Source organism: Rhinolophus hipposideros, assembly GCF_964194185.1.
Source record: "Rhinolophus hipposideros genome assembly, chromosome: 10".
NCBI lineage: Eukaryota > Metazoa > Chordata > Mammalia > Chiroptera > Rhinolophidae > Rhinolophus > Rhinolophus hipposideros.
In genome coordinates, this window is record NC_138056.1 from 26,001,638 (window position 1) to 26,014,363 (window position 12,726).

Sequence of the window (12,726 nt, forward strand, 5' to 3'; positions counted from 1 at the left end):
TTCTGGCCCCCTTCCTCTTTTTTTTCAATAAGCCAGCAACTGTTCATTTTTTTGTGCCTTTCTTTCATGGTCACATGTTCCTCTGACTGACTTCCTTTGGCTTTCTTCTACTTTTAAGGACCCTTGTGATTGCATTGGACTGACTTGGATAATCTAGGATAATCTCCCAATTTTAAGGTCAATGGATTTGAAAGCTTTATTTCAATTGCAGCCTTTATTCCCCTTTGACATGTAACATAACTTATTCACAAGTGCCAGAGATTGACATGAGGATATCTTGGGGCGGGGCTTATTTTGCCTACCCCAGTGCCCAGCATGATCCTCGACCACTAAACAATAACAGTAAAAACGATAACAGGAGCAGCAGCAATGATAAAACTGCTGCGGTATGTGGTGTTGCAGGGTAAAGAAGGAGAGGGGATCTGGATTGAGTCTTGACTTGGTTCTGCCACTACATTGGGCCATCTACTTTCCACCTGTGGGTTTCATTTTGCTCATCTCTTAAGGGAACAACAACAAAAAAACTGTCCTAGATCAACAACTTTCCATTTTTATTTTTTGGAAGCAAATCCCCTTTAAATAAAATAGAAAAAATGTAACACCTCATGGCTATAGTGATAGTGTAGTTTATGTAAAAAGGGTCCAATGCCTCATTCTTCCATAGATCCACACACTTTGCCATTGTACTGGGTTAAATAGTGTTCCTTCCAAATTCATATTCACTTGGAAGCTTTGAACGCGACCTTATTTGGAACTAGGTCTCTGCAGATGCAGTTAGCTAAAATGAGATCATACAGGGCTAGAGTGGATGCTAAAATGATGACTGGTGTCCTTACGTGAAGAGATAAGAGCTACAGGCAGATAGGAGAACAGCATGTGGCAGTGGAGGCAGGGATTGGAGTGTGCCTCTACAAGCTGAGGAATAGCAAGGATTGCCAGAGGCCGCCATAAGCGGGAGAGAGGCATGGAACAGATCCTCCTTCAGTGCCCAGAAGGAACAAACCTTGCTGTCACCTTGATTTCAGACTTCTGGCCTCCAGAACTGTGAGAGAATAAATTTCTGTTGTTTGAAGTTTGTGGTGCTTGTTACAATAGCTCTAAGAATCCATGCCAGCCATGAAATTTGGCAGTGCCCACCCACTCTGATTCTGGGCTCAGCCATGTGACCAATTGCTTTGACCAATTAGATGTAGGCAAATGTGATGCAAACAGAGGCTTAAAAGAAATTACTTGTGTGTGACTGGACTTTCTTTTGTTTCTGTGTCTCTTCCCTTGCTTAAAACCCCGGGCTAGCCTGCTGGAGCATAAGGGAACATGAGGCACAGCCAAGTTGCCTGGTCATCCTAGATAAGCCAACAAACATCCTTCTCCCAAACATGTAAATGAGTCCTATAAGATCAGTAGAACTACCCAGCCAAAAGCCAGTTGATTTCTTTCAGACGTCTGATCAAAAAAATCCTTTTTTTTCTTTTTTTTTCTGGCACTGGAGCTTTATGATTATTTGTTACTCAGCATTATTGTGGCAATAATAATTGCCACAGAAAATGATAAGAGTGAGGGTGATTGGGACGACTGCGACACCTCTATGGAACCCAGATTGCAACCCCCTACAGTAAACAGGTTTTGAGCTCTTACCTGTGTTGCCTTTCTTTCACCTAAGACCCTATAATGCAGTTTATATCACATACACGTACTCTTTTTGAAGGTCATGTTTTTTAGGAGGCCACTTTGGACTCAGACAAATTCAGCTTAGAATCATGGTTTCACCATTTACTGACTAAACTGCACGCAAGTGATTCAACCTCATTTAGCCTCAATTTTCTCATCCCCGAAAAGGGGGAAAATACTATCTAAGTCCCAGATCTATTTTGGGAACTAAATAGCACGGTGAGCCAGTACTTATTCCAGTTCCTCTCTAACCACTCCCCACACTATAGACTTAAGGGCATGTATTTCTCTCGCTGAGTAATACATGGAAAGTGGCTTTCCCCTGCGCCCCGTCCTTGACCCATCCTAGACAGGCTGCAAATCGCCATTTATTGACTGTGAAAGTGCCAAACACATAGACACACACATACACAGATATGTTTACCAACTTTTTTTTGCAATATCCCTATAACAAATAAAATTTCCTCAGTTTTAAATGAAAACATTGAGGCTCTGGGAGAGAATAGTGATTTGCTCATAATCATACTTGCTTCAACGGCCAGTTCATCTCTGTTTGGATCAAGTCCAGGAGCTTTCCACAATATGGGTTGCTTCTTGATTTTTCAGATGAAAGGTAATCTGGAGGTGCTAACCTGTAGACATCTTTGAAATAAAGCTGAAGATCAGTTACTTTACTTTGTCTTTTGTGACCTGGAGAATTCCACCCTCTTAAAGTCTCAGCAGTTCGGACTCTGCTGAGAGCTGAGTGAGGAGGGTGAGCTTTGGGCAGGTGACCACTGGGTGGCAGTGCTGCACACTGACAGCTCCGGTAACCGGGTCTGTGAGGCAGCCCTTGGCGTGAGGTGGCAGATAACCTTGTGTACCACGCTGCCTCTCAGCAGCAGCAAATCCCATGGAAAGAGCAAGGCTCTGGTGTTTTGATGCAGAGCATTAATAACATAAGTGGATGGGAAACCTGAGAACTGAAAATGCCACCTCAGCCTCAAGCCCTAGGCATGAGGCAGACTCACTGATTCCAAGGCTCCTATCGCCATATAAACAACCAAGATTAACTGTTCTGGACTGTCTGAGGATCACTTTCCCACTCATGCTGTCAGTCCTTTTTATTTTGAAGGAAAAAGAAGCCATGACAGAAAACAGGGTTTTTGCCTTTTGGAAAGGTGGTCTCCCTTTGAGCAGGTGTCTCCCTGTTTTCCTGTCCTTCCGTTCCTTGAACACAATCAGACCTGTCATTCTTTTCCAGGGACAGCCGTGTTCCTGTTAGTACAGCTGCAGCTGGGGCCTGCACCCTCTGAGCAGACTATACATGTGTGGGGTCTTGTCAAACGCCTTCCCCTCCCCGCTCTCGTTACTGAGAGGGCTGGTTTACTGTAGAACCTCTGAGGGAAGGCACAGTGTGCCGGCTGAACCTTCCACACCCCAACCTAACTGCTCCGTGCTTTTCATTGGAGGCCTCCTCTCCTGAGTATAAAGCCTTAGCAACCAAACACAATGTTCTTCCAATGGCTGGTATTTGGGATTGTTTGATTTGGTCACGTTAAGTTAATGTAGCCCATCGTTTCAGCCTATTCTACAAACAGTAGTCTTTTGGGGGGATGTTTTATGTGTGATGACCAAAAGAGTCCATTGTCAGATATGTTTGGGGAATGCTGTGTTGACAGTAGTAGGTGTTTTGTGTTGTTGCTTCTGGACTTCCCAAAACTATTTATTTGCTTTTATGTAATGGGGATATGTAAGAAGCAGGGATAGTATGAGTGACCACAGAACTACCATCCCAACTACACCACTTTTTCTTTCTTTATTTTTTTTAATCACAAGACTTAGTGATGTCTCCCAGAATACCAGGGTTTCCCTTAAAGGGGAATGTTGGACTCTCTTATTGCTTATTTTATTGTTTTTCTATTGCTGCATAATAAGCCACCCCAAACTTAGTGGCATAAAAGAACAAGCATGATATTACACTCAGAATTCTGTGGGTGAGGAGTTTGTAAAGGGCACATTAGGGATAGGTTGTCCCTATTTTATGATGTCTGGATGGTTATCTGGAAAGATTCCAAGATTTGGGGTGACTTGAAGTCTGGAATGATCTTCAGCCTCTTTTATGGGTCTGGAAAGGCTGGGACCTCTGCTGGGGCTGTTGGAGGGAACATTTACACGTGGCAGCTCCAGGTGACAGGTGGGTTTCCTCACAACATGGTGACTGTGTTCCAAGAGTGACCTTCCCAAAAGTCCCAGGCAGAAGTTGTATCACCTTTTATGGTCTTGCTTTGGAAGTTATATAGTGGCACTTCTTTCATGGTCACCCAGGTTCAAGGGAAAAGAACACGTCTCACCTCTCAATGTGCAAAGTCAACATCAGTCACATTGCAAGGAGGCCACGGGGGAGGGAGCTATTGTGTGACAATTTTTGGAACATGTAATCTGGCACACTTGTCAACACTTTATCTTCAGAAAGCCATTAATGAACAACTGGAAGGGTTACTGGAATTAAGGTCTCTATAATATCAATCATTCCCTATGTGGAGTCAGGTCTTGAAGGATATTACAGTTGGTTAGAACTAGAAGGGAGATTCTGAAGTCTCACATCCATGTAATGTAACTTTCATTTCTAAAAGGAGGCTGTAGAGCCAGGACCTGAGGATATCAAAATATGAAGTTTTAAACTTGTTTTTAAGGAGCTCACAGTCTAGCAGGAGAGGCCAGTTTGTAAAGAAAATACATGCAAGTGTAGAAATAGCACTTTGGAGTTAAGCAAAGAAGGTTTTCAAAGATATCGTGAAGTATGGACTGGGTTTGAAGGATAAAAGAAATGTAAGAGACAGCATGGAGTGGAGAAAGGAATTCCTGTTGCTGCGACTGTGTGTGAAGACAGATCCGGGAAGGGAATCAGCTTTTGTATTTCAATCAATCTAAGTAATTTATACATAAAGTGCAAGATAGAAAGTAAAAGCAACAACTGGAGTGCTCGTCTATAGTGAGGAATCTGAATTTTACCCTGTAACCCACTGAAAATTATGCAATGATTTTGAACAGAATAGTGACAAGATCAGGCTTCAGTTTTAGAAATGTCCTCAAGGTGGAGTATAGACCAGAGGTCTAGGGGGACCAGAATGAGAGACACTAGTTAGAAGGAAATTACGATCCGGGGGAGAAATCACAAGCCCCTGAATTAGAAAGCTGGCAGTCAAATGAAGTAGAAGGAAAGGATTTGAAAATTACTTAAGGCCACACATGAATTAATGCATATAAAGCACTTGGGATAAGGTCTGGTACATAGAAGCCCTCAAAAGTGTCAGCTACTTTCATTATTCTTAGCTGTTTTTGTACGAACTGGTTCTTCTGAGTCACCGGTGAAAGGGATGAGGAAAAGAGTGTGTCTAAGATGATTTGGTGACCAGGTGCAGTTGGTACCATTTCCCAACTGAGGCAACAAAGGAAAACAAGCTGCCTTGAGGAGATATATAATGAGTCCAGTTTCGAACATGTGAATTTTTAGGTGTTTCTGTAATCCTGCTAGATAAGTATTGATAGTTAGTCAGAAGTATGGGTCTGGAGCCCAAGAACAAGGTCTAGGCTTGACATAAGGATTTGATGATCATTGTTGAATGACAGTGGGAATTGTAACAAAATGCATTTCTTTAATCCAACACTTTAGGACACTTGTCTTATCCCATCTCATTGTTTCTATCATTTCTTATGTGTTGTAAAGGCACTTTATTTTCTCAACATTGTTTAAAAAACACACTTTTAATATACCTCTCATAATAATATTATTATATTATTATTAATATACTACTAATATTATTATAATAATATACCTCTTATAATAATATTTTAAAAGGACTTTGGCATAATTTTAACCTTAATACTTGAATGTGAAGAACCATAAACTAATTTTAATAGACTACTACTGTCCTTTGCAAAAGAAAAACAAAACCTAGATTTCTTATTTTTGTGAATTATTTTGATTCCAGGCTCTGATGAATTTAGTGACCTTGCTTTGGCTTTAAGGAAATTTTATTTTATAAACTATCGCTTTTGCTTTGTTAATATAAATTATGCTTTGCTAAAGAAATTCTGTGCTAGCTAATCAATGAAACACCGTGAGGATTAATGCTAGGGATGAGTAGATTAGGTGGCAGTAAGCCTCAGAGGTTCCAGAATTATCTTTGACCCAAAATGTCTGCAAGGTTTGCCAGCGGATGAGGTGAAAGGAAGAGAATTAGTCTCTGCTTTGGGGTAAAGCTGAACTGGGAAGTGATGTGACACATATATTGTAACTCCTCCCTTCCACAGCTATGGCAGATAATACAGATCGCAGAGGTGGCTACCCAGCCTATCTTAAACCATGTCCCCCGCAGCCACCAACTAATCAGTAGGTACTTGTAATAAAACCAGTTTTTCATTCCATCAAATGTAATGTCTTCATCAGACTCCATCAAAATACTTGAAAGAGTATTTTAATATTTGTCCCCACCAACACATTAGTGAGAATTTATTTTCAGGGTTGTCAGAAATCACTGACACAGAGAATTATGAAACAACTCAGTGCAGACTTGCCCTATCTTTGAGCTTATTTTCTTTGACATGTTTGCCAAATGCTTGAGGAAGCCTAAATAAGATCAAGCTAATACATTTTCTGGGAGATGAACTTGGAATGCTTACTTAATCATGAGATTTCCCCCAAATCCTGGTAAGCTAGAATAAAAGACTAAAGAAAGCTAACAAGATAAAACTGATTAGAAAGGATGTAAAGTTCCGTTGAAAGTTCCAACAGATCAGTAATACAAGTACAAGGTTGAGCTGAGGGAAGAAATCTTAGCAGGTGTTTCTGAGGGAAAGTACAACTATGACGCATGTCACAAACGGATGTCTTTAAAAACATTGTGCTAACAGGAGGGCAGCATTGCCCAAAGCCTTTTCTAAAGGACGGGCTGGCTATTCAGTGAAAAACATCTGTATCCGATCACTTTGGAAAATTCTTGGTTAAATTCAACACGTTGCTTTATTTTTCAGGACTTCTCAGAACCCTAGATATGCTCATAGGCATTCTAACGGTGGAACAGGAACAACATTTTCCAAACTCATTTAATCCTAATCCACTGTCCCTACAGAGAAACGTGCCACCCATGTGACAAACTCTGGGAAAGGCTGATCTAGGGATTTTAGTTGACTCAGGTTCAATCTTAGCTAATGGTATGGTAGACTCGTTTGACAGACTGAACTTGCTGCTTCTCATCCCATCAAAATGTATAGAAAAAGGTAGAAGATAATCCCACTACATTTTTATACTGATTAGGCTATTTATCTATCATACATTTATGTGATGCTTACTATGTGCCAGACATGTTATTAATGATTTCATTTTATGGATGAGGAAACTAAAACAAGAACAGCTTTGTAACATGTCAAAAGGCTCACAGCTGTCAAGTGGCAGAGCCAGGATCCAGACCCAGGCGGTCTGTCTTCTGCCACAGCTGGGAAAGTGCTTCCGCTGCCCTGAATGTTGAGAGTCACACGTAGCTACCCCCTGAAACCACAGCAGTAACAGAATCCCATATGATGTGGCAGAGACCCTCAGCAGAGAATGAGGACACACCAGTGGCAAAACATACCAATAGTTAGCCTTAAATGTTCAACATCAAATTGCAGTGAGAAAGATTCCACAAATCTCTAAGAGAACAGCTAATTCTCACGGTGATTAAAGGAACACTAACAATATCACTGGTGTGTGAATAAGAAGAGCAGTAGCTTACTAGAGGCATATTCATGTGATTGCAATCAACACACTACCAGGAATCCTTACTTAGCATGTTAACTCCCAGGTAACATTTTGGCCTTTTCTGTTTTGCAAACAGCTTTCTGTTGGAAAGTACAGTTATCCTGAATAATATGCCGTTTCTTTGAGACAACTAGGAGGGCTGGATGTGTGCTACAATTCATGGTCCTCTTTCTACGTGACGGTACTTCTCAAGTGCAAAAGTGTGTGTGCCCTTGGTATATAAGTCATACCGAGAATTCAAGATAGTTGGAAGACATTCAATAATATTCAAAGTATTATTGGCTGTAATGAAAAACATTTGGCAAAACGTACATGAACATCTGGTTACAGAAATTATAGTGAGAAAATCGATATAGAAAAATACTTTGTAGCCACCAAAAATGATATAGGAGGATGGATGTGCAAGATGTTCATGAAAAATGAAAAAAAAATCTGCGGTTTCCAATTTATGCCCAATTGATGATCCTATTTTTGTTTATACTGGGGGTGCCAAAATATGTACACAAAAGGACACTTTGGTCAGTGTTACTCAAGCAGTAGTTCGCCATAATCAAAGTGTCTGGATGCTTTGAGCACCTCTTGTAATTGCAGAAGTCAAACGTGACTTGTATTCATCTTTTGTTATTGGTATATGTGGAGTATTGCAGTTTTAATACAGTTTTTTTTTCTTAAAATGTGTACACATTTTTTGGCACCCTCTGTATATTTCATATGGAAGTCTATATTAAATCCCAGATTTTGTTTAGAGCAGTCTATCCAATAGAATTTCCTACGATGATGGAAATGTTTTATACCTTATTGCCTGATACAGTAGCTGCTAGCGACATGTAAATTATCAAGCACTTGAAATGTGGTTAATGTAACTGCGGGATTGGCTTTTTAACATATAATTCATTTAAGTTTAATTTAATTTTTAAAAATAATTTTATTGGGGTGACATTGGTTAGTAAAACTGTAGGTTTCAAGTGTACACATCAATACTACATCACCCAAGTGCTGCATTCTGTGCTTAACACCCAAGGAGTCAGGTCTCCTTCCATCACCACAGACGTATTGGATCCCCTTTACCCTCCTCTACCACCTCCCCTCCTCTTACCCTCAAAACTGTTGTCCGTATCTATGAGTTTATGTAAACTTAAATAGCCATGTAGGGCAAATGTTTACATTATTGGGCTGCACAATACTAGAGGGCAAAAGAGTAAGTAATGTTAATTTTCTTTTGTGCATTTTAAAAAAATTTTGTAATATTTTGTTTTAAAGATAAAATGCTGGCTGTCTATAAAAAAGAATTCTCAATCTGATGAGGGTACGAAGAGAGAAACAAGGAGTTACAACGTCAGAGGGATGGAGTTAGGAAACTCACAGGATAGAAATTCGAATCATATTTGAGGGTGTTCCAACAAATAACAGCTTTCTTCCCTATCTGAGCTCTGAACGAAATGAGAAACCAGAGAAAAGTTTAAGCAAATAGAGGCAAAATATTATTTTTATTATGCATAGAGTTGATATTGCAGGATATGGCTTATATCCATGTGCTAGTGAACTTCCTAAAAATCAGCTCCTGGGTATATAGACTTACCACCCAGTTACAGGCAGCACTGGGCCCCTGCAATCTTGTTCCCAGGGGCGGGACCTTTACAACCATGTTTACTGCATGGCAGATGGCAGTGGGGGACACATACGAAGTCTGGCAATTAAGTTCACGAACTCACCCTAGAAAAAGTGCTCCATACCTCATTGCTGAATATCACTACTGTCACCTTCAACGTGCTCCCCTTGGGAAGCTATGCACTGACATCAGTGCCTAGTCCACCCTTCAAAGTAATTTTGGAACTCTTTCTGGAATGGCTATCAGAGTTGTCGTCGTATTACCCATGATGTCCTGAATGTCATCAAAATGTCTTCCTTTCAATGTTACCTTTATCTTCGGGTAAAGAAGGAAGACATTGGGGGCCAGATCAGGTGAATAGGGAGGGTGTTCCAATACAGTTATTTGTTTACTGACTAAAAACTCGCTCACTGACAGTGCTGTGTGAGCTGGTGAATTGTGATGCAAGAGCCATGAACTGTTGGCAAAAAGTTCAGGTCATCTAACTTTTTCATGCAGCCGTTTAAGCACTTCCAAATAGTAAACTTGGTTTACTGTCTGTCCAGTTGATATAAATTCATAATGATTAATCCCTCTGATAGCAAAAAAAGGTTAGCAACATCATTGCAACAAGTTCGCGAACTTAATTGTCAGACCTCGTAGTCTCTGTCTAAGCTCCACCTCCCAAGTAAAGGAGGAGACAAGGACAGCCCTACAAAAGAATGTACAAATAGATACCTCTTACTTACCCTGGTGGACAAGTGATGAGGAAAAAGGAGTTCAGAGATGTTAAGCTTAAGCTATTGGATTAAAGGAACTACCACAAATGGGATGAACATTTCCTAGCCCTTCCCCCACTGCCTCCAACATTAACATTTAGGGTGGAAAGTGTGAGGAAGTTTCTAGATGCATTTCATAGTGTAAATGAGGCCATGGGCATGGAACATCATTGTTTTGGCCAAGATAGAATGATTGAAAGACAGATTCCTCCTTTTCCAAAAAATACCTATTATTTCTTAGAGTTACACAATAACTTTTAACCTACCAAATGTTAATTCCTTAAAATAATCAGAATTGCCCCCCAAATGTGATTTGGCAGCATATCAAATTCTGCCCAAGAAATAGATAATGGACGCAAATGTAACAGCTATAACTGTAACATTTCTAGAAGAAAATATACAGAAGTTTTTTGACTTTGTATTATGACAAAGATTTCTTACATAGGTCATAAAAGCAACGCATAAAAGAAAATAAAAATAGACAATTTGATTTCACCAAAATTAAAAATATTTGCTCTTCAAAGGATTCCATTTAGAAAATTTTTAACAAAGACAAGCCACAGACTGGGTGAAAATATTTTCAAACAGTATTTGATAAAGAACAAATATATATAAAGAACAGCATACATAAAGAATTCTTATAATTTAATAATAAAAAATGAGCAAAAGGTTTGAATAGCTACTTTTCCAAAAAAGCACATTAAAGCAAGTAAGAATCTACATCATTAGTTACTGTATTTCCCTGAAAATAAGACCTAACCAGAAAATAAGCCCTAGCATGATTTTTCAGGATGACATCCCCTGAACATAAGCCCTAATATGTCTTTTGGAGGAAAAATTAATATAAGATCCTGTCTTATTTTCAGGGAAACACGGTAATAGGCAAATGCAATTGAGACACACTGAAATACCACAGCATACCTACTTGGAATGACTAAAATGAAAAGACAGACAATACTAAGTGTTGATAAGAATGTGAAGAAACTGGAACTCATTCACTGCTGCTAAGACTGTAAAATGGTACAGTCACGTTGGAAAATCGTGTGACAGTTTCTTAAAAAGTTAAATACACCTTTACATATGCTTACACTTACCTAGATATTAACACAGAATAAATGAAAATGTATGTTCACACGGTGGCTTCTATGCAGATATTCATAGCAGAATTATCTATATTAGTCCCAAACAGGAAACACTCCAAATGCCCAACAAATAGTGAATGAATAAACAAAATGTGACATATACATACAATGGAATACTCTCTAAGCATGAAAGTAATAAACTAGTGACACAAACAACAGTATGCATGAATCTCAAAAACATCATGCTACGTAAAAGAAGCCAGATACAAAAGACTACATTTTGTATGATTGCATTTATGTGTAATTTATAGGAAAAGCACAGCGATAGGTTTATAAATTTTCACAAAAAGTAATAGTTACAGTGGTTGCTTTGGGCTGGGGGTAGAAGTGGGGTTTGACTGAAAAGGGGCATTAGATAATGGACTTTTTCGGGTGATGTATGTTAAAATTCTATTGTGGTGAGGGTTGCATGATTATATAAATTTACAAAAACTCACCAAATTGTTGATTTAAAATTGGTGGATTTTATCGTATCTGCAGTCATCCTTTTTCTTTCCTTTTCTTTTCTTTTTTTAAAGCTGACTAACACAAGCTTTGGTGTTCCCTTCACACAATGCTAGGATTGGTTTCACCAGTTGTCTTTCACTACTCCAATCTGGTCCCTACACAGCATACACGGCAACCAGAATGATGTTTTTAAAATGTAAACCAGCTTGTATGAACCTCCAGTGGTTTTCCACTGTCTCAAAAGTACATTTTAAGTTCTTACAATGTTTGACACGTCCCTCCTCGACCTAGCCCTTCCCTCCCTCTCTGACTCAACTTCTCTCAGTACCTCATAGCAGCGCTAGCAGGCTTCTAAAGGTTTCTGCAGCACACCACGCTTGTTCCCGCCTCAGGGCTTTGCATTTCCTACTTCTGCCTGGAATGCTCTGCCACCAGAGAGTCTCCTGACTGGTTCCTTCTTTTTACTCAGTTCAAACAACACTTTCTCATCAAACCTTCCCTGACCGTGAATCTAAACGATCTTCCCCACAAAATCTGTCTGTATTTCAGCCCTACTTCTGTGTAACCAACCACCCCAAAATGTAGTGGCTTAAAATAACACTTTGTTTTTGAGGGTTTCCTGGGATCAGTTGTGTGATTCTTCTGTTTTTTTCTTCTTCTTTTTTTTTTTTTTAGAGGCAGCTGTATTCAGTGGGGAACTGCCTGGAGCAGAAACGTTCAAGATAGCCTCTTGTTTGGCAGGGCCTCCCTCCATGTGGCCTCTCTGTGGGGTTTGGTGTGAGCTTCTTCACAGCATGACAGCTGGATTGCAAGGGAAACATGGTTCTCTTAAGGCCCGGTTGGAAAATCTTAGAATTCTGCTTCCGATGCATTCTGTTGGTTAAAGTATGTTAGAAGGCCTGCCGAGATTCAAGGGGGAAGAAAATAGATCTACTGCGTGTTCAGAGGAACAATCTGTATGTACTTGGATGTAAGGAATTATTAGCTGCCATATGTTCAAGCAACCCAGGATAGTCTCTGTCACAATATTTCCTCCATAATGTCTGATAATTATGTTTATGTGCTCAATGTTTTATCATTTCTTCCCACTGCAGTTGGTGGCTCCATATAGATTACGTTATTGCTCACAAGTACTTAATGATCTCCAATGTGAGTGTTGCATTGTGTAGTGTGGTAATTCACAATCTATTGGAGAGAGAAAGGACTCAGTACATTTTATTTCTTTGTACTCCTTGGCCAAACCCCTATAGCATTACATAAAACCAAAAGTTAAAGATATATATACTAATAAACCAATATACTATTCTCCTCTGTGTTCAG